A 21,230-nucleotide genomic window follows, 5' to 3' on the forward strand; every position below is an offset into this window, starting at 1 on the left:
AAGGGTCTTGCAAGGTGAGAGGAAATGACTGACAAACTTCTGCTGCCTCTTTAGATCTGTGAGCTTCGAGAGGGCTGAATCCTTGGGCTTAGACCATGACTGGATATACTTTAGTGGGATGCGGGCCTCAGGCAGCTGTGGGGTGGCAGACAGCAGTCAGAGCACGAGGCCGCTCCCTTGTCTCCTCCAAGCACGTACTGAGAAGGCCTGCTCCCCTGTGGGCAGTCCAAGGCTTCCGAGTCAAGGGTCCTGGGTGAAAGTCCTGGTGAGGGTGGTACTTTGGCCAGGTGAGCATCAATGGCTGACAGGTGGTCATTTGTCTCCTGATTCCAAACCCCAGAATTTTGTATTCTATGAGAGCGCTGGTCCATGGTGGTCCACGGAAGCCAGAAGTAAAGTGCTCTGAATACCAGGCCCTACTGGCCGCATTTGGTGACCGCTGGGGTATGGCTTCCTCCTCATGGCCATGTGCCTGGGGGAATAAGGCGTGGGCAGTAAAGGGCTCCTAAGTCACAGGATTGTGGGCCTGTATTCCCAAGAAAGATCTCCCATCTAGGTTGGGAACTGTGAGCACAAGGCCTAGGATAAGAAGTATGGAAGTAAATGAACTGGGAATACAGAATCTAGGCTGACTGGGTCCCTGTGTAACCATCTGGCTCACTGCAACCACTGAGCCCAAAGGTGCTGGAGCCAGGCTTTAGGAAGCAGTTTGAGTAAGCCTCTCATGGAAGGCAGGGTCTTTCCCAGCTAAATGGCTCTCTTGATTAATCTACACTTATTGTTAATTCCATCTTATTTGTTTGATAGTGGGGGTGGATGATGCTTGTATCTTAAAGTAAGTCTATTTATTCTTCAGGTATGACATCCTTAAAGTAAGCAATACTTTGAGGTACATTATTACACTCTTAAAACTTGCAACTGCCCTCAGTTCCTAAAAAAATAAGTTTTACACAAACTAGCAATTCTAAAACGGTTCCTTCATTCTTAACTGGTTGAGAAACTGAGGGTTATAGACTTGTTTGTGATATAACATTTAGTGTTTTCAGAATGGAAGATATGTAGCTTTATACTAAATTGACGTACATGCATCAAGTTTTTCAGGCATAAAGTATGAGTGTGTTGTGCATGTATACGTGTGTATTTAATATGCCTGTGTGTATATGTGCATGTGTATGTATACACACATGTATGTATGCATACACTGCATATGTGTCTGTGTGTACGTTTGTATGCAGGAGGTGTGTGTGTGTGTGTGGAGGTAAACTATGAAAGGTGTCTGTACTACATGTTCAATATGCACTAGAATGAAGTGTCTACTTTTCTGAACCACCCAAGATCAAAGATGTTACAGTCCATCCTTATGTCAAAATAAAATTAAAAAAAAAATTTTATTGAAAACTACATTTTTATTCCAAAAGACTGAGTAGGATGGTACTTTAAAAATAATTCTAGTCATTTAAATTTAAAGCCCTGAAAAAGTCCCATCCATGGTCCAAATCTATTCTCTGGCCCAGAGCCCAAAGTGTTTTCATTAGATTGAGAATTGGATACAATTTCATTCACTTTAAGCTTTTGCTGCTCAGAATTTTGTTCTTCAGAGACAAGCTAACAAGTGTCGATGGCCATGTTGGCCTCAATAATAGGTCTCTTTTCTTTGAATGATCTATTTCAGTTGCATTATTACCATTTAAAGACAGCCTTGTGCTTACAGACACATTTTCACTGAACGTATAAAGAATGCTGATATTTCCTCTACATGGTTTCGTCACTACAGCTAGTAACTTGTTTGGAGAAAAAGTCCTTAATTTATTTTCTATGAATCCATTTGCAAAAGAGAGGCTATCTAAAGAATTCTCTTCTGTACCTTATTCTTGCTATTACTAAAGGAGATTTTGTCCAACTATATAAGATTTAAGTTTTAAAACTAATTAATGAGAATTTTACTTTGGTCTTTTCAGTAAGTAGCAGTGAAATATCAGGAATAAAAAGACAGGTAACCCACCGAAAAATGGGCCAAAGACGAAACTAGGCATATCATAAAAATAGAAATCCAATGGCTAATCAATACTCAAATTCATTGGAAATGTAAATTAAAACCACGATGAGAGACAAATTCCACACCCACTCCTTGGCAAAAATTAAAAAGTATGACAATAACAAATGGTGGCATGGGTGTAAGAGAACAGGACATTCATACACTGTTGGCAGGAGTGTAAAGGCACTACTTTGGAAAATGGTTTTGCATTGCTTTGTAAAGTTAAAAGATGTGTGCCCCTTGCCCCAACAAATCCCTTCCTGTAACTTAAAGCAGTGGTTCTCAAAGTGTGGCCCCCACTCTTGGCTAGCGGCAATTAAGCACCACTTGGGAACTTGTTAGAAATATAAACTCTTTGATTCTACCTCAATTCCACTGAATCAGACACTGAGGGTAGGGACCCTGCCATCTGTGGACCCTCTGGTGATGGAAATGAGCTCTCAAGTAGGAGAGGCACCATCCCAGAGAAATCTGTGTGCATGTGCACAGGAGGCATGATAGTTCACAGGAGCAACTATATATCCATCGACAAGAACACTTTCTATTTGTACAGTGGAATATTACATTGTAATGAAAAATGAATGTAGTTCATGGATAAATCTTACAGTTAGTATATTGAGAGAAAGAAAGCCACAAATAAAAAAAAAATTCCTGAGAAAAAGCATGGAAATGATCATCATAAAATCCAGGAAAATGGTTACATCTATTAGAGAAGGAAGTTATGATCAAGGAGGAAGTCACAATGAGGGCTGGGGTTTCTCAGGTCTGGCAATGTTCCATGCTTTGACCTCAGAGACGATTACACACTCATTTACTTTATGACTATACTTTAAACTGTATATGTATATTTTTTCAAATACGTGTTTCATTTTACATTAAAAACAAACTATACGTATACATATGTTCTTTCAAATATGTTTTGTTTTACATTAAAAACAAACTATAGTATCCGCCAAAGCTTTTCAATGTTGCTACCCAAATCAAAGTTAGCTGAATTATAACCTACCTACCTTCATAAGTCTACTTAATTCTTCCCACTATAACAAGCTGTTCTTAACTCTTGTTTCTCTGCCAACTGGGGAAAAAGAGGAACAGACTCTAAGATGAGTCTGTTCCTATCAGCCAGAGTCTTTGTCCCTCCCTCTCCCTAAATATGTGGGAGCCCAAAAGCAATCAGACCGCTGCATAAGTTCTCAGTGTGTGTGCTTGATGCTGCGTATGTGATTCACATTTCTGCTGCCACTTGCAAGTGACTTTGTTGTTTATTTGCAACTTTCTTTAGTGCTCATTGTTAGATTGATTCATGAAAAGTTAAATGGGGAAAAAACCAACATATTGGTTCTTTTAGGCGTAACAGTGACAATACAGGAGCTGGTTGGCTCATACTTCAGTTGTCTACGTTTAAAGCAGAAGGTACTTTTCAAACAATTTTAAAGCCAGTCCCTGATTTTTCTTTTCTTTCAATTAAGACTTTGTCCACAGGTCTATGGTGATTGCACTGATAGCCATTTATCTGTTCATGTACGATATCGTTTTTTTCATCAACAGTAATAAACACTTTAGTACTAATATATATAAAAAATGCAGCTACATATTATGACACAGTGTGCCAAGCGCAGTGCTTGTACACAGTCGGTACTCAATGAACATTAAGCTGACATAAGCAGATCTGCCACATAAAAAAATTCTGACCTAAAAATATTATTATGAATTGTTATACTTCTTAGCTGTCCAGTTTTTTTGGTGTTTGCCTTTACTATATTTTTTAATGTGTAAAAAGATATGTAATGTAAAATTTGCCATTTTAACCATTTTTAAGTACACAATTAAGTGGCATTAATCATATTCAGTGTTGTGCAAACATCTAGCTGTCCAGGTTTGACCCTCATAGTGATGTCTTTGTTAGAATCAACTTTTATATTTCATATTGCTTCTTAAAAAACAAAACTTCTGTAATATAGCACCTCCTTCTTCCTACATTTTCTCTTTTGCCATCTTTGTCAGGGAGTTGGTCTCATTTACTATCTGACTTGTGAGGAGGACCAGAGATTTTTTCTTATCTCGTGTGGGGGACCTGAGATTTCCCTGTCAACAGGACTTTCTTTCCTTCTTCAGTGCAGTTTATAGTCGTCCAGTAGTAGAAGCTGCTGCATTAAATGATGAAGAGTTAAAACTAAAAAAAAAAAAAAAAGTCCATTCTTACTAAGAAAAAATGTAGACTCTTGCTTTCATGATCCTTTGGGACCCATCATGGGTTATCTAAAGTACCAAAAATTATTAGCCTGATGTCTTAGTGGAAGTACTCAGGATATTAATTCACCAGTTGTGTATAATTCCCAAGTTAGTCTCTTGTGCCAAACATTGAATAATTAAGCTGTAGATAATGTCATGCTGCAAGCGTGATGAAACAATAACGATGATGATAATAACAATAGCTAACGCTGATCACTGTTAGGGGCCCAGCATGGCTCTAAACCTGTTATGTGCATTACTTTATTTAGTCATCATAATGATTCCATGGCGTATGTGTATGTTTATATATATACAGATATATATACAGATATATATAAATATAATTATATATCTATAAATATATATAAATATAATTATAAATATACAGATATATATATACAGATATCTATATGTATATATATATAAAATTATTAGCCTGTTTTATAGATGAAGAAACCAAGGCGCAGAGGGATAACTCACATATCCAAGGTTACAGGACTCAACCCAGGCAGAAGAATCCCACAGCCTTGCTCTTAGTCGCCACGCTATTTACGAGCGGAACCCAACAGAATGCTCTGCTTTCACATCCTTTATGGGAGACTGGTTACTCCAGATGAAAACATACAGGAGTAGGTTAGGAACAAGAATAAAATGCCGCACCAACACACACACCTTTATTCTTTTGGGGGGTCAGAGCAGAGGTTGTGGAGGAGGGAGCTGGGAGAATTAGACAGTTAGTAATCAGTTGGTAATAATTGCTAAAAGAAAGACATTTAGAAAAAAAATATCATGCAGTTTAGTTGGGAGGAGATTATTTTTAGTTACTGGGCAGGAAGGAGTTGAGTACACAATGTAGAGCCATCAAAGGGTTTTCAGCACAAAAGGGACATAATGAAAGCTATGCTTTTAGGAAAATAAAACTTCCATCAGTGCCTATTATGGCCTGGAAGGAGAAAAGACTCAAGGTGGAAAGGCCAATTTAGAGGTGTCTATAGAAACACACAGGACAGGTAGTGGGGGCTGGAGGCAGGGCAGTGACTGTGGGCACGGAGAGTCTGGGAGAGACGGTGGAGGAAGGATGGACGGCAATGCCTACAAAGGGTCAAGCTGACAGCAAGAGCCCAGCCTGAATGCCTGGCAGAATGGGGTCTCATTAAGAGAAATAGAAAAGCTGGGAGGAGAAGAGGGTATGGGCAGAAAGTGCAGGCATGGAATTTGAAGCTTTGGCAAGGCACATGGAGAAAGTGTCCAAGAATTTAAGTTCGAGAGGGGAGTTAGAGTTGGGATCTGGAACTTCTGCAGAGCACTGAGAGTCAAAATCATGAAAATGGGTGAGAATGTGGAGTCGAGGCAAGAGTGATGAAGACGGAATCTTGGGGGAGCATTTCTATTTAGAGGTAATGAGAAAAGCAATCGGAAAAGCTACGATTAGAAATTCAGGAAGAAAGGCGAGAGCAGCGCAACCTGGAAGCCAAGAAAGGAGAAAATGTGGAGAGTGGAGAGGTGACAGACAAGACAAAAGGCCCCAGAAGGTGAGACTCACGATGAGGCGCTGGGTTCAGCAGTACAGACCCATGAGGAAGAGTTCGGCTGGGCAGTGGGGGATGATGTGGGATAAGAATATGAGTGTCCAGTAAGAAGTGGGAGGACACAGCAAGTGTAGAAACATCTTTCAAGTGGTTTTGATGATGACGAAAGGTGAGTATATGAGGATAGCTCAAAGGGGTAGAAGGATCCGGGAAAGTTTGGTTGACGATAAAGGAGCCAATATTCAGAGACCAAGGGGAAGACTCCCCTGGAACGGAGTGAAAGAAAATGCACGAGAAAGAGATGGATGACTAATGTAACCAAAGTAGGTGGGTGGACAGGAAGCAAGTGAGAGTCCAAGGAAGGGCGGGGGGAGGGGGCACTGGAAAGAAGTATCTTTCTTTCTCCAACACTTAAATAGAGGAGGAGATGAAGACAGTACAGATGTGGAGAGGGGGAGAGGAGGAGTGCTCAGGGAGTTCACGTGGGACGGCCATCCAGAAATCAGTGACGATGTGACAGCGTAGAAGGACTTGATGGAGGTAGCGCAGTAACATTTCTTATTGCAATAAACGCAGTAAGAAATGCCACACAGACTCGACAGCAGGAAAGTGAAAGATTACTGAGGCATGGTGAGGGTCGCCTGATGTTGGACGGCGCACACATCGTGGTGGATCTCTTGGCTCTGTTCTATGACTTTCTTTAAGCTGTACTAGGTAGGCAGGGAGCTGATATACAGAAGAAGCAAAGGGTGGAATTCACTCTGGTTTGGGAGTTGGAATAAGAGCCTAACAGAGAGACAAGGGGTCAAGGTTACTAAAGAACTGGATAAAAAGGCAAGAAGACAGAGAAACACATGGCCTGGTATGGTAGCCTAGGATGTATACTGCTCAGCTCTTCCTTTAAGAGAACCATGCTCTGGGAGCCTAGCTGATGGATGACCTCCAGCTGTCTTTGAACATTTGGGTTCACCCAATATTCACTCAAGGCCAGGCTGCTCTCAGGCTGTTCCGGTGATGACCAAGCATGGTTGTGGGGCGGGGGAGATGACTGGGCCATCCTCTCCCATATGGGACTCCTCTAACAGGAAATGTTAGCTCAGGGACTCCTCATTGGCTTGGTTGAGATTTTCTGATGGTGTGCAGTCTGAAGCTCTTTCTACCCAATCCCTCCTCCCCCCTCCGCTTTCACAGGTATTAGAACTACCTGGCACTTCGAGGACTCTCCCCCCAACCCTCCTACCTGCCTCGCACTTTATGCTTCCCAGGCATTTCCCCCAATATGCTCTTTTGCATGTCTAATTCTGATTTGGCTTATGCTTTTTTGGATGCCCTGAAGTGACACACTTCGACTTGCTATTATTAATGGAGGGCCTAGTAACTGGAAGATGTAGGCAGTTAGGTGACTACAAAGATATGAAGGGTGAAGTTCATATGGTTATTTTTTGAGGTAGTTATAGACTCGCAGAAAGCTGCAAAAATAGCAGAGACTCCCCTATACCCTTCATCCCACTTCCTCCAGTATAATTCCTTCTTATGTAATTAAAACCAAGAAATTGACATTGATATAATATTGTTAACAAGTTCACATGACTTTCTGTAATCGGTTTCTCATTATGTTTCTGTCCACCTCATAGATATATTGATCCCATCTTCATCGCAAAAAGCCACTTAAGCAACAGTTCCCTTCTATGTCAGCCAGCTCTTTAACCACAAGGTTTATAAGATGCATAAACAAAACTGTGGGTAGAGGGACAAATAGGAAATGACAGGTGTCCACTGATAAGAGAGCTCTTTATCCATTTATCTATCCATCCGTCCGTCCGTCCGTCCGTCCTTCCGTCCATCTGTCCATCCACCCGTGTTTGCTAAGATTTCCAAAGTGTCAGGAACTATACACTGAGTCTCTTGCATTGGGATACTGACATCAAAATGGTAGAAGCAACTACCACACCTCTATTTGGGCTCGGATGCAATGAGGAACCAGGATATGTGGTTGTGTAGGGCACAAGATATCTGGATCTCTCCTGTGATCACTTCTACATAGGCAATAATTCAACTGGCAGCAACCTTATGCTCAACAGCCAGGATCATGCTTTTTTATGAGTCATTGTAAAGGTCCAAGTGCACTGACATATACTTCATAAATGCTAAATAATAACAAGTCAGTGAACCTAGAAGTATTGGATTCCATATTCGACATTAAATTCACGTTATGCTGTTCTAGAAGCAAGAGAAACAAATAAATCAACCCCCAAATCAAATAAAGCCCACATCCACCCCCGGCCAGCAGTGGGTGTTGTCTGGAACGCTCTTTATGGGTGAGTGGTTCTCTCGTGATGGGGCACTTGTTAGTATTTTACCTGACACATCACACACGATGCCTTGCCTGTGATTTGAAAGGAGAATTTTATATCTGACCCACAGCAGACAACAGCGACACTATGTTCTTAAAGCTCCAATTCTCTTTATTTGATGCCAGAAAATAATATCTGCTGAGGCTCTGGAGAAGAGCAACCGTCACCCCACTGAGCAATTAGACTGATCCTGGCAAGGAGTCTCTGTAGGCAGTGCTGGGAGACCCTGTTTGTATTTCAAAGCCAGGATTTAGTTTTCCTTTAAGATGTAAGTCTCTTTATGGGTGCTTATGATTCCTTGAGGGTTTAGGTACACAATCCTGAAAGCCCAAAATGCCACATATCCTGTATTGGCAAGTGACTACAGCATGGTCTGAACGCTTTTCTGATTCACAGTCCAGACCTCTGAACACTCATCTGGGATCTCTGTACATAGACCCTTCTCTCTCTCAGTCTGCCATCTTGGTTCCTAATACAAACATGGTTTATCTCCAACTACATCCCTTTAGTCATTTTAAGGTGATGATACCCTTGGGAACAAAACCTAACCCTCCATAGCAAAAGACTGACAGCAAAGTCTATTGCACATGAGGAGGTGATGACCATGACATCTCTGGTAGAGACACAGACTGACAAGATTGCAGTCTGAATAGAATCAGAGGAGACTCAATCCTTCAATGACTATTTCCAAAAGGATTTTACCCTCATTCAATTGCAGCCAAGGGGAGGACAGCCAAGGAGCCCAAGCAAGACACCTACATCTGGCCAATGAAATGTTGAGTGCAGGATGGAGTCAAAGGGGAAGTGTGGAACCAAGAAACCAACGATAAAACAGCCACCAGATGCCGACTTTTAAAATTTTTCTATGAATACAAGTGATTCTGGCCAGTTTTCGCCTGGTCCAGACCTAGCTCATCACATTGTACAGAATTGAAAGTACACATGAATAGAATGATGCTTTCAATGCTTAGGGCAATGGTTCTCAAACATTAAAGTGCATCTAATTCACCTGAGGAGTTGGTTAAAAAGGCAGATTTCTGCTCTTCAGCCTCACAGATTCTGACTCGTTAGATCTGGGAAGGAGCTTGGGAAGGTACAGTTTTAGCAGTAACAGAAGCAGATGGATTGCCCATCATACTTCAGAAGGCATTGCTTTAAATCAATGTCTTTCAATCTTTATGTGAGCTGAATATTAAAGAGTTTAGGGAAGTACATTCAAAATAATCCAGTCAAATTTCTCATTTTGCAGATGAAGAAATTGAGGAGTCAAGTAACTTCCCCAAGGTCACTTAGCCAGTTGTAATCAGAAAGTTAGGACTAGGAACAAAGTCTAGTCACGGTGTCTTTTATATTTACTACACCATTTGGTTTGGTGAATCTCCTCTCCTTTCAGTCCTGTGGGACATATATGCACATTAGTAGAAACTAGAATATGTCTGGATTATTTTAATATATTTTTTCTATATCCTTTGAAACAACTGGCGAGAGTTTCAATGTTGTCAAAGCAAGTACTAGAAAAAATGATTTCAGAAAGAAGCGGTACTCACCCTCTCTAAAATCGATGGTGAAGAAAGTAGCAGGGACTCCAAGATATCCTCCAAAAACACCTCAATGTCTGGGTTCCCCAAACCAGTGCCTAGGATAAAGGAAAAAGGAAAAAGTTACAAGGAATTGTATGCATTCCAGGTGCTGTATTAAAAGAACAATAAATGCTTTCCACAAGCTGTGCTAGAAACAAATGGTGAGATTTACGCGTTATAGTTATGCTCATCATCGTTAGGTCAGTTCTTCACTTTACTTTGTGTGGCTGCTTCAGTTTAAGTTGAAAAATTCTGTGCCTTAGCAAATTCTAGAGGTGTCTTGATAAAGGACATTGGAAGATTAGCTCGTCGTCGCTAGAGAACCCCTCTGAGACGGGCTACAAGGCTCTGAGAACTTCTGAGTTGCTGTTTTTGGTTCCTTATATAAGAAAGTGAAAAGAAAATAGGCCCTCATTTCAGGTGAATGAGAAATCAGGGCAGTCATGCCAAGAATAATGACTAGATCTTCATGATTTAAGAGGTTGCGCTCATTCATTAATTGATTGACTAATTCACTCATTCATTCAAGAAATATTTATGAAGACCTTCTATATTCTAGGCAGCTGTTCTGCTCAGTATCATATTAAGTTTTACCCAGTGTAAAGCTGATTGGCTACAGGGTGGATAAATACCCACCACCAATTACTCTAGTTATGAAGTAGAAAGGCCATGGCCTAACAACCTTAGGAGTTATAGGGGTAAGAGCACTGAAATGGGGGTCTTGCAGCTTCTGCTCTCACTCTCTTGGACGCGGCCATTTCAAAAGGCTTAGGCTAGCCTGTGGGAGGACGAGAGGCTGCTTGGAGCAGAGACGTGACATCCCAGTGGAGGCCCTGTGAGATCAACCTGTTGGCTGTCAGACAAGTGAGTGAGACGCTGCCCCTAGATCACCCAGTTCCAGCCATGCCACCAGCACACCACAGAAACTGAGTTGGTCCAGAGCAGAAGAGCTGCCCTAGCTGTCCAGCAATTTCATGGAATCATGAGCTAAATAACAAATGCTCGATGTTCTATGTTGCTAGGTTTCGGAGTGGTGTTTCATATAGCAAAAACTAACTGGCAACAAACCCGATGATGGCCACACTTATAATCCATCTCTAGGATACCTGGGGTGATCGACTCGTCACCTAGATTGACTGTGGCTCCCACCCATGTGTTGCATGGTCCATGTCCCTCTGCTTCCTGGAATGTCCCCTGCCACTGCCTGGCACCCTATCAAGGGGGCAAGGGGGAGGAAGATCCATGTCTTCCAGAGCCACAGACCACAGTTCTGCAGCAACAGCAAGAGAGATCGATTGGCACAGGGCCCGGGGGACTTCAGGCTACGGGGCCCTCCTGTCCCACCTCTTCCTTCATGGAGTCTAGACCCCTGTTACTGGCTATGCGAATGTGCTATTGTTAAATTATTTCTGTAGGAATAAGGGGAAGAGGCTTAGCTGGCACTGGGTGGGAGGTGCTGGGCACCAGTGGAAGTATATCCTGTAAAAATGAGAGCCAGGGAGTGGTTTTCTTTTGTCACATGATCTCAAGTTTTTACTCAGCATCACCCTTTCCCCCCCCATTTCCCTTTTACTTGACTTTCCTTAATAGTTCCACACACGCCACCCCCCGCCCCGTATCCCCATTTCCATTTCCAGAAATAAACTAAGGGTTTCTTGGTTCTCATGAAATTTTATGCTTGTATCCTCCATCCGTTCCCCTTCTTTTCACCTTTAGGCATCTTTTCATTGTTTTCCTTTTACAATTTTCCTTACTGCCCTCATATAGGTTATTCTAGGAATACTAGGCTCCTCACCAAGTCCCTGGGTCCTGCAAATCAGAATCTTAGAGAGTCTTGGCACCTCTGCTACTAGGAGGCCAAGCGCCCATGGCAAAGGAAGAACCTGGCTTTGCGGCAAGGGCAGAATCAGTTGAGGACCCGACAATCACAAGAGGAGGAGAGGCCCAGGAGAGAACATAGGCTGGAGTCAGCTTGGCTGCTGGTCCCTCCTCGCCAAGGCTAGTTCCCTTCCTCCCAGGGTGGTGGTTGCAGCTTTCTGCAGAATTCCATCATCCTTGAGCCACACGACAGTTTTATGTGATGGCATTTCTTCACAGGACTCTTGGAATAAATGGAGGTGCTCTGACCATGCAGGCTGGAGAAGTGGTGACAGCCACTCCCTGTGGGGTATTTGGTACTTTTGAGAAGTAATTTAGAAGAGAGATGCGGAAATCTCTGTGTTATTACCCTGGAAACTCTGGTCTGTAACCTCACCAGCCCTACTGGAATTTCCCTGGTCAGTTTTCTGTTCCAAATGGAGATCATCCACTTTTAATTGAAGTTTCAGGGCATTTGTCTAGAAATGGTTGTGGTGATTTGCAGCATTCTGACTGGCCACCAAAGTAGGTAGTTCTGATTCTGTTCCTCATGGGACTTGATGTTTGCTGGCCAAAGCACAAAAAGGCCTGAAGAGGAAAGCAAGAGTCCTCAAGGGCAATAATGAAAATGCAAATAGCCTCAGGGCCAGGTGTCACATGAGCTACACCATCTTCCAGCAGGAAATTCCCAAACCTGACTGCTTTCTCAATTGCTAACAGAGCAGAGGAAATGTGGCAATTGAGCAGTCAAATTTGAAAACAAACTGCTTACTCTATACAGCAAAGAGACTGAAGTTTTTCAAGAGAAAGATCTAGCTATTCTTCAATTTATCAAAATGTGACAGGGCAGTGATTACAAATGCAAATGCAACCTTTAGGTGCTATAAGCAAAGACAATGTTCAGACTAAACTTGTTTGCCTATGGCCAGTCTGCATCCAGTAGGCAGTTCAAGCAGGGTTCTCTTCCGAATTCCAGTGTGTTTATAAGCCTATTAAAATTTTTGCGTTTTGTGTATGTGTGTGTGTGTGTGTTTAGGAAAAATATAACTACTACTCCTTTTAAAGAATGACTGCATTTCCCTTTCAGAAGCAAGCATACATACGTAATAATATTTACACTTTCCTCTTTGAGTTCAAGAAATATATGAACAGCTATGAGGTGCCAGGCATCACAAGGGGTGTTATTATTACCTTCAATTTTCGCAACGCTTCTGTGAAGGAGAAATACTCATCAGTGTGTTCCCATTTTATCGATGCAAAGACAGACTCCAAGGACGTAAGGGGCCTGGCCATGATTACTTGGTTATTGAGAGCCAGAAAAGAGTCTTGAACTCAAGTGTCTTGAGTCCAATCCCCATATACTTCCGGGACACTTTTGCAGTTGAGTGCATAGTAATGAAAAAAACAAAAACATGATTTGTGGCTTGATTGTATTCTTGTGAGGGACTCAAGAGCATGATGGAGTTGAAGAGGGAACAAATATGCATGGCAGAGGTGCTAATTGGGAAGAGGAGAAAGGAAGAGGAAGGAGAAGGGATTTTGACTGCATCAAGAAACACTTGATTTAATTACCATCTCCCCCTCAACTTCTCATGAAATACCCATTCTTTCTCTGGCACTTTCCCCTCCAGCCAGTAGTTGGGGAAGCGTTGTCTTGCGTCCAGGGGCACGGGATATGAGGGGGTCAACTTGCTTAATTAGGAAACACATGGCTTCAATAAGATCACCCCCTACTGCGATGGGGCAGCTAGGTATCAGTGGGGAGAATAATTCTGACTAGGTTTTTGGGAGAAATAAGGTTTGAGTGTATATAGTAGTCCTTGGTGATAACTAACCAGGCTTAGATTCTGTATTTATCTAGGATACCAACCTTGAAATGGGACATTCACTAAAATATGGAGCTTTCTCATATAAAGCAGATAAGCCCAGATGACATCAGAAGGTGGCTTTGTTGTTACAGGATGCTTTACCCCTCCTGAGCTCTGACCACCTGCCATGACACCTCAGCATTTGGCATCCATCTGCCTGACAAAGTCTCCATCAGACATCTTGGTCCATCCTGGGACAGCTTTGAGGGGTGGCTAGGCTAGACTCTTAGGAGCAGACCTGGTTTACCCTGGTAGATTCTGAAAGACTCAGCACTGCTGTTTCCATTTATCTTTAAGCATATTTTGAGTGAATTTTTCTCTTATTTTGTTTGTTTGTTTTTTTTTCTTCAGAGTTTTATTTTTAACTGTAGGAGAAGTAATTAAGAACCACAAGGAAGGATATTTATTTTTCCGATTCCTGATAGCCCCTCATCACTACCCTGGAGTGTATCTGTCAGTAAAAATGGACAGTGGTATTGGCTCTATTTATTGACTTCTATTACTATACTTGAAAGATTTCAGAAGATTTGGTTTATTGGGTATTTTTTATCTCTATACATCTATAGAGACTGTAAGGAAGCCAAGAAGGAACATAAAGAAGTAGGACACACACAAAATTTTTCCACAATAAATGACACTGAAATCTGTCATTTTTCCTAGACTTGCATTTTTGAAGAAGCCTGGTGTATAAGTTAAACTTGGCCTACAGCTGGCTTTGCTTGTGCGCAGTCATTCTCTTACAGAGGAAATTCCACATACTGCAGAGTTTGGGGGGAGATGCCTTAGAATGTACACATTACTTCCCTAACTTTCTATAAGTATGAAGAATAGCACTGAATACAAGTGCTGAGTGTACTGCAGGGGAGGAAGAAGGGTGTGCGGTTGCCCAGCTACCCAAGCAGAATCATGTGGGAGTCTAGGCTCACTGCCCCCTACCCTACCCACAGGAGACTGACATGCAGACAGACGCGTTCTCAGCCGCCGGCGCAGCGCCCGACGCAGGGCACGGCTCTGAATGGCTTTGGCATCTGTTTTGTCTTGCCTCATGCCCACATACTGGGGCTGCTTGTTTTCATCCAATAGCAATTAGCACCGTGGTAAATGCCGTGTGCCCTGCGTTAATTCAGAAGAATAAGCGTGTCACACTCTGCCAAGAATTATAGCTAATCACAGAGGGCTCTGGGCACACCTGCCGTTTCATTAGGCTTTTGTTTTAAAATGAGAGGTTGGTGTAACCCAAAACATTGCATTCTCCCCTTGGTTAGGGATAACCGTGGAGACCAATGGGAAGCCTGGAGGGTGGCCTGGTTGCTGGCCCAAAGACACGCGTCCTTACAAACAAGGACAGATTGCAGCAGAGAACCCAGGTAGCTACTCCCAGTGGGGTAACTGCCAACAGGGTGGGCCCAGGGAATTCTCCCAGAATGTGGAGAAGCACAGCCTTGAGCAGTGCCCGATCCTGCAGACTGTTCAGAACCAGAATCCACCGCGAACACAATCTATGGCATCGAGTGGAACGGGCCCAGGGTTGAGCCACTAACGACCAAGTCTAGGCTACACACAACACATAAAAATCCTGGGCCTCTCGTCATTCTAAGCAGCAACCACTTCAACCAAATGGGTCGTTTCATTTCCCTCCAAACCAGTCTTCTTGCTTGTAGTTCCCCCCTCTTTCATTGTGCCCCATATGCCATTGTCTTTCTATGCCACCCCCTTGGGTTGGTCACACCTCTGCTCACTCCTCCCTGCTAGCTTTTCCTGGTCTACTAGATAAATTCCGGAGTGCTCCGTAGGACAGCATGACACTGTCAAGAGCGCAGGGCAGACACCTGGGCCTACAATGTAGCCTGGGTTTTGAGTCAGAAGGAACTGGATCAGAATCCCACCTGTGCCACCAACCAGCTTTGGGATGTTGCATTTCAGTTTCTTCGTCTATAAAATGGGAGTGACACCTGGAACAGCCGCAAAGCTTTTGAATGGCGACCAAATGACATGATTATAAAGCACCTGATACAGGCCTGGTACATGGCGAGCACCTGACAGAGGGCAGCGTTCCATCCTAGCCGTCTTAGACCTGCGCACCTTGTAGCCCAGCCTCCCTGCACCTGCCCGCACCCCACCGCACCACCTCCCGTCTCTGACAGCGCCTTTAGGCCTCTCATCCTCCACGTTACTTGTGGGGCATTTTCCCATTACGTGCTTCTCCTCCCAGTTAAACGCTGAGTTCTTCGAGGGCAGAAACGGGGTCTTATGCTTCCTATTACTACTCTCTGTAGTGACAGTTCCGAGACAACAATGTTATTGTCTACAATGATAACAATAGCTCACATTTACTGAATGCTTACTATGTACCCGGCACTGGTAGGCCATTCACATCTGTTACCTCATTTAACCTTCCTAATAACCCCAGAGTCGGTACTATTATTTCCCTGTTTTACGGCCAAGCAACTTGAACCTCAGGAAGGATGCGTAATTGGCCAAGGTCACACAGCCCATGGGATAACATTCGTCTCTGAGGGAACTTTCACCAGAGGCAAACATGAGGAAAAAGGAGTGCTAACTGTATTTACTTAAAGAGTTGGCTTTTATTGAGATTATAGCCTCATTTTTCTTGTTTTGTTTTGATGTTAAATGCCTTTTTGTTAATGGCATGGTAGTAAAAGTAGATTATAGGGATGTGTGTGTGTGCGGATAATTTTTTTGGAGTATGTTTTTTTTTTATCTTTCAATTAGAGCTGACATTCTATATTATTTTATATTTGTTTCAAGTGTACAACATAGTGATTAGACATTTATATAATTTATGAAGTGATCCCCCTGATCACTCTAGTCTCACTTAAAAGATGTTTTTAAATGACTTTATATTACAAAATAAAATATTGGGTATCCTATATTTGTCTTTACCAATTGTTTGGTGAAATGTTATTGGTCTGTGAAGAAGTCTGAGATCCATTACTCTAAAGAAAAGCCATTTATAAAAAGATGTACAATACATATTTGTTAAATCAATAAATATGACACTTCATCATCTAATGCAAACATGTTGCCAGTGGAAGGAAGGAAGAGAAAGTTCATCAGCTTCTAATTTAATTTCTTCCACCACTAGTTATTGAGCTTCTAATTTGTGCTAAGCACTGTGCTGGAGTCTGAAGAAGAACATTAGTCTGAGGAAGAACATAAAACAAATAAAACACAATCACTGCCCACTATGAGCTTAACGCCATTTCCACCAGTTAGTTTGGGGAAAGCAAAAAACAAAATAAAACATATCTGTTAGATGTATTAAGATCATCAGTAAGTTACCAAAATATTCAATCAATATTTGTTATTCCTTTGACCCCCAGGGGAAAACAATCCCACTGGACAGCACACAATATTCCTGTTCCATATCAATACTCCAGCTCCTTGTGAGTCTAAATTGATAAGCGTGTCCTAACATTCACTTGGTCATCTTCTTGGGGTTCACATGCTACAAGGACATAGTGTAGACAGCAATAGATGTAGCAGTTACGAACCACTTGAAAAATATTTATTAAAATACAAAAAACATGAGTTACTATTTAAACCTACTATTTAAATAACCCCTGTTGGAAATGAAAATATAAAGAATTTTATCATAAGATTAGAAAATTCAACTTAAAATAGGAAGACATAAAAATGCGTTTTTGTTCCTCTCAGCAGGCTATTCCCATGTACCTGTTTCAGAGACATTTTCCATGGATATGCAATTGAAATCTATATATAAAATGTACATGATACAGTATACTTAATCCATCCATCTTTTTTGTTTTCACTTAAAGGACTCACACTAAGCCAGATTCCTTTGCACTTTGTTTTTCACTTGACAGTATTATCTTAGGGATGATTCCTTACTGGCCATTCAATCCACCCCCTTTTCAAAAAGACTATCTAGTATTCCATCAAAGGTTATACCATATGTCTTTTAACCTGCTCTCCATTTGGTAGATATTTAGTTTTTTTTTTTTTTTTCTATTTAGAAACAATGCTTCAATGACTGTCTTTGTATATATATTTTGGGGCACTTTTGGGGCTATCCGCAAACTCCGGTAAGTGCAATACAGAATAAAAGAATATATGTATTTAAACACTTTATAGTTATTATCAAGTTATCTCCCAAGTAGTTGCACAAATTTATATTCCTACAAAGAATGGTGTTATACTCTCTTGCTTGGAATTTTTCCCCAAGTGTTTGCATTTTTGCCGCTTCGATAGTTGACTTGATATCACACTGATACTCTACATTGCTTAATTTTGTACTGAGTTGTCCAGCTTTTCTTTACTGGTTTGTAATAGTTAACTTTATCAGTCTTTTCACTCATGGCTTCTAGTCTTAATCCTTTTAGAAAGTGTTCCCACTTCAGGATAATAAGTTCACCTATGCCCTCTTCTGTAACTTTCATGCTTTTGTTATTTGCAAGCCTTTGATCCACCTGAAATATATTGGGTTTATTGAGATCACTTAATTTTTTTGCTCAAATGATTAGCCAGGTGACCCACACTCATCATTAACAATTAGTCTATTCTTTATAGACTTGATATATTATCCTTATTTCATGTTTAGATATATTTCTGGATTCTACCTGAATTCTACCCATCTGTCTATTTCTTAACTACACCAAATTACCTTAATTATTATTGCTTCTTAATCTGTTTTGACGATCTCATAGGGATTATGCACTCCATTATTATTTTACCCTCTTCCTGAAATATCCTAGCTGGCATATATATGTATGTATGTGTGTATATGTATGTGTGTGTATATACATATATATATGTGTGTATGTGTGTGTATATATATATATACATATATATGTGTGTATCCCCACCCCAAATAATCACTAGTATTATTTTCTTAATTTTCTCTACATTCTCCAAATAAAATGACTCAAATGGGAATGCTGTTAAGTATGTTTGATGTATTTTTGATAGATACCCTTTACTGAGCTAGGAAAATGTCCTAGGCATAAGAATTCTTATGCTTAGGTTGCTAAGAATTTTTAAAGTGAATAAAAGTGAATATGAATTTATTTAATTGAACTGATCATATGGTGTTATTCCTTTCATCTGTTAATACTGTAGTTTACATTATTTCATTTTCTGAGTTTGAACCATTTCTATATTCCTAAAATGAACTTTTATTAATATGAATTTTTTATATTTTATATACTACTGAATTTAGTTTGCTAGTTTTTGTTTACTTGCTTGCTTATTTGGGACTCTTGTACTCTTAAGTTTGGTTTCTAATTTTCTTGTTTTGATCTTGATAGATTTTGGGATTATACTAGCTTCTAATATAAATTGGGCAACATTCCTCTTTTATCATTCTTTAAAATACATTGTTAGGGAGTTTTTTTGGTTCCTTAAAGTCTGGTAAAAATTTGTAAAACTTTTCGAATTCAGTGTCTTCTGTGCTATGAGATCTGATTATACACTCAATTTTTAAATTGTTATAATTTCTGTTCTCTCTGGAGACAATGCACTTTATAATTTCTCTTGATAAATATAAATTTCTTCTCAGTTTCAAATTACTGGCATAAAATCATGATTATTAAATATTTTTTAAATTGAATATTTTGGATGGACTATTTTTTTCTAACACAATAGTTTGCATGATATGTATTCTCTGATCTAGTTGGTTGTGCTCTTTGATTTAGAAAACCCAGCACTGGGGCAGTAATTGTTTTTCAATGGCTATGTTTCTTACAGTATGATTACTTACATATTACAGGTTTACATAATATTGCAATCAATAAAATGTAAGGAAATAATACCATCCCTCATTTCTTTCTTTTTCTTTCTTTCTTTTTTTTCCCCAAAGGTTTTATACTCTCACAGGGGAACTAAGAAAAATGCCGAAATTTCCAGACATGTGGGGAAACCTTTGTCTACACAAAGGGAAAGCATGTTTTTGAGATGGCACAAACGTTCCACCTTTATGGACTAAGTCAAGACTTTCCGAAACTGGGACGTCCTTCGGGCAATTCTCTCTCACTCTCCTCTCTCCCCACTTTCCAAGGTTTAGGAGGAATTTCTAATGATTAAAATAAGTCAGATATGTACAAAATACAAAGTGTCTTAATGGAAAGTTTCTTTTCTATAGAAACTAAGAAATTGGTAAAATTACAGAATACATTTTGTTTTTATAAAACATACTGGTCTGATCCTTAAGTGAGTGATTATGCCTCACATTTTTTTTGTTTGTTTTTGTTTTTCTCAAAAAAACTTGCTAACGGCTTGACAAACACTTAAGTTGACTTAGGAAACACGGTTGGTACAATCTCAGCATTTTAATCATGATAAATCTAAGGGCTGACAAATTGCATGTTGATGTCCTTGTTTTCTGTCTAATGAAAATATTTAATTTTCAGAATGAACTGCAAGTCACCCCGGATTTACTTAATACCAACCTCGCCTAACATGATGAATCATTCTCAAGGGCAGCACTGTGGCTCCAGAGTCCCTGAGGAAAGCCACTCTCTGCTTTTAGCTCTAGGTGGCATCCTATTTGTCTTTCTTACTGGGTATATGAAATCTTTATTAAAATCCAAAAGTATGATAATGTTTTCCTAAGGGCCCACCATTTATAGAGGAAAATAACTCCCCAAATTATGAGATGAATTAAATTTTCATGACCTTATTCACTCTGCAGTTGTCGCCCCATGAAAGCATTTCTGTCTGTAGGACACCAATGTGCCTAATAAAAGCTGGGAGAACGAGCCCTGAAGATTTTCTGATTCACTCTCCTTTAAATCCATCTTCCATGCTTACAAGGAAAGAGAGATGTGTCTTTTAATTTTTGTGTCCAAAAGGAACATTCTTGGATGCTTTATTCTTTTCCATTAATTTGATAAATGATCATTTAAACCCAAGAAAGAAGTTTCTCAAAATGAATCATGATAAAAGTATGCATCTTGATATTCTATTCAGTTAAAATAAGGTGTTTGTTATTGTTGGAAATCTCCTGTTAAGCAACTTTGTCATTATCATGTTGTAATTATAGTCTCGTACAGTCAAAATAGTGAGTCAATCCCCGCATGGTTGTTTTTTGGCAAAATGTTCATATTGATGGAGGAAGAAAGATGTGATTGCTTGCTCAGAGCCTGCCTTCAAAGAATTTTCACCTCTTCTACTTTTTTCCTACTGCTAAGTGTGTGTATGAGGGGTGGGGGGCAACCCCACACTTCTCAGTTGATAACACAACTTCCTTTGCTGTCTTAACTCTCTGGTCTGTACATAGTATTTATAATCAAATTAAGATGTGAGTCATTTTACTTCACAGATTTTTTTTTTTTGCCCGCCTTAGAGTTAATTCATTTTGCACAATTTTTAAACTAGGAGAGAAGTCATAACTCCAATGAACCAGTCAAAGGTATTGGTTTTTCCTTTGAAGGAGTTTTTAGAGAACTGAGTCCCAGATAGTAATCACGTTCTTGTTACCAGACATCAAAAGATGTGTATGTGTCTGCCATAAATAAACCTATTGGGTGTTTTATTCTGCTTGGGGTCAGTAGTACACAATGTATTTATACTTTATCACATATTAGTGATCTGGAAGTGATAAACTATAAGAAAGAAAAGAAGAGCTCATAGTCAATGGAACATTGTGTCTTTTACATTGAGAAAATAATTTTAAGACAACGGTGAGGAGCCCAATGGAAACTTGCTACTGAACTTTCTAAGGTATCAGTACTGAGTAATTCCTTTGTTGCTACACCTATTATATGACATAGTAAAAGCCGCCAGATCTTTTAATT

At 40.4% G+C, this 21,230-nt stretch overlaps 1 long non-coding RNA gene across 1 annotated transcript in view; it reads right to left on the reverse strand.

Annotated features, from left to right (window-relative positions):
• Nucleotides 1-9,172: 9,172 nt before the first annotated feature.
• The window catches only part of LOC107511921, a 179,777-nt gene continuing 167,719 nt past the window's right edge, over nt 9,173-21,230 (reverse strand). The window contains exon 3 of the long non-coding RNA XR_001597173.2: nt 9,173-9,786. This is a non-coding gene — a long non-coding RNA (uncharacterized LOC107511921). The remainder of the gene's footprint in view (nt 9,787-21,230) is intronic.

Source organism: Rousettus aegyptiacus, unplaced genomic scaffold (genome assembly GCF_014176215.1).
Source record: "Rousettus aegyptiacus isolate mRouAeg1 unplaced genomic scaffold, mRouAeg1.p scaffold_m13_p_14, whole genome shotgun sequence".
Classification (NCBI taxonomy): Eukaryota; Metazoa; Chordata; class Mammalia; order Chiroptera; family Pteropodidae; genus Rousettus; species Rousettus aegyptiacus.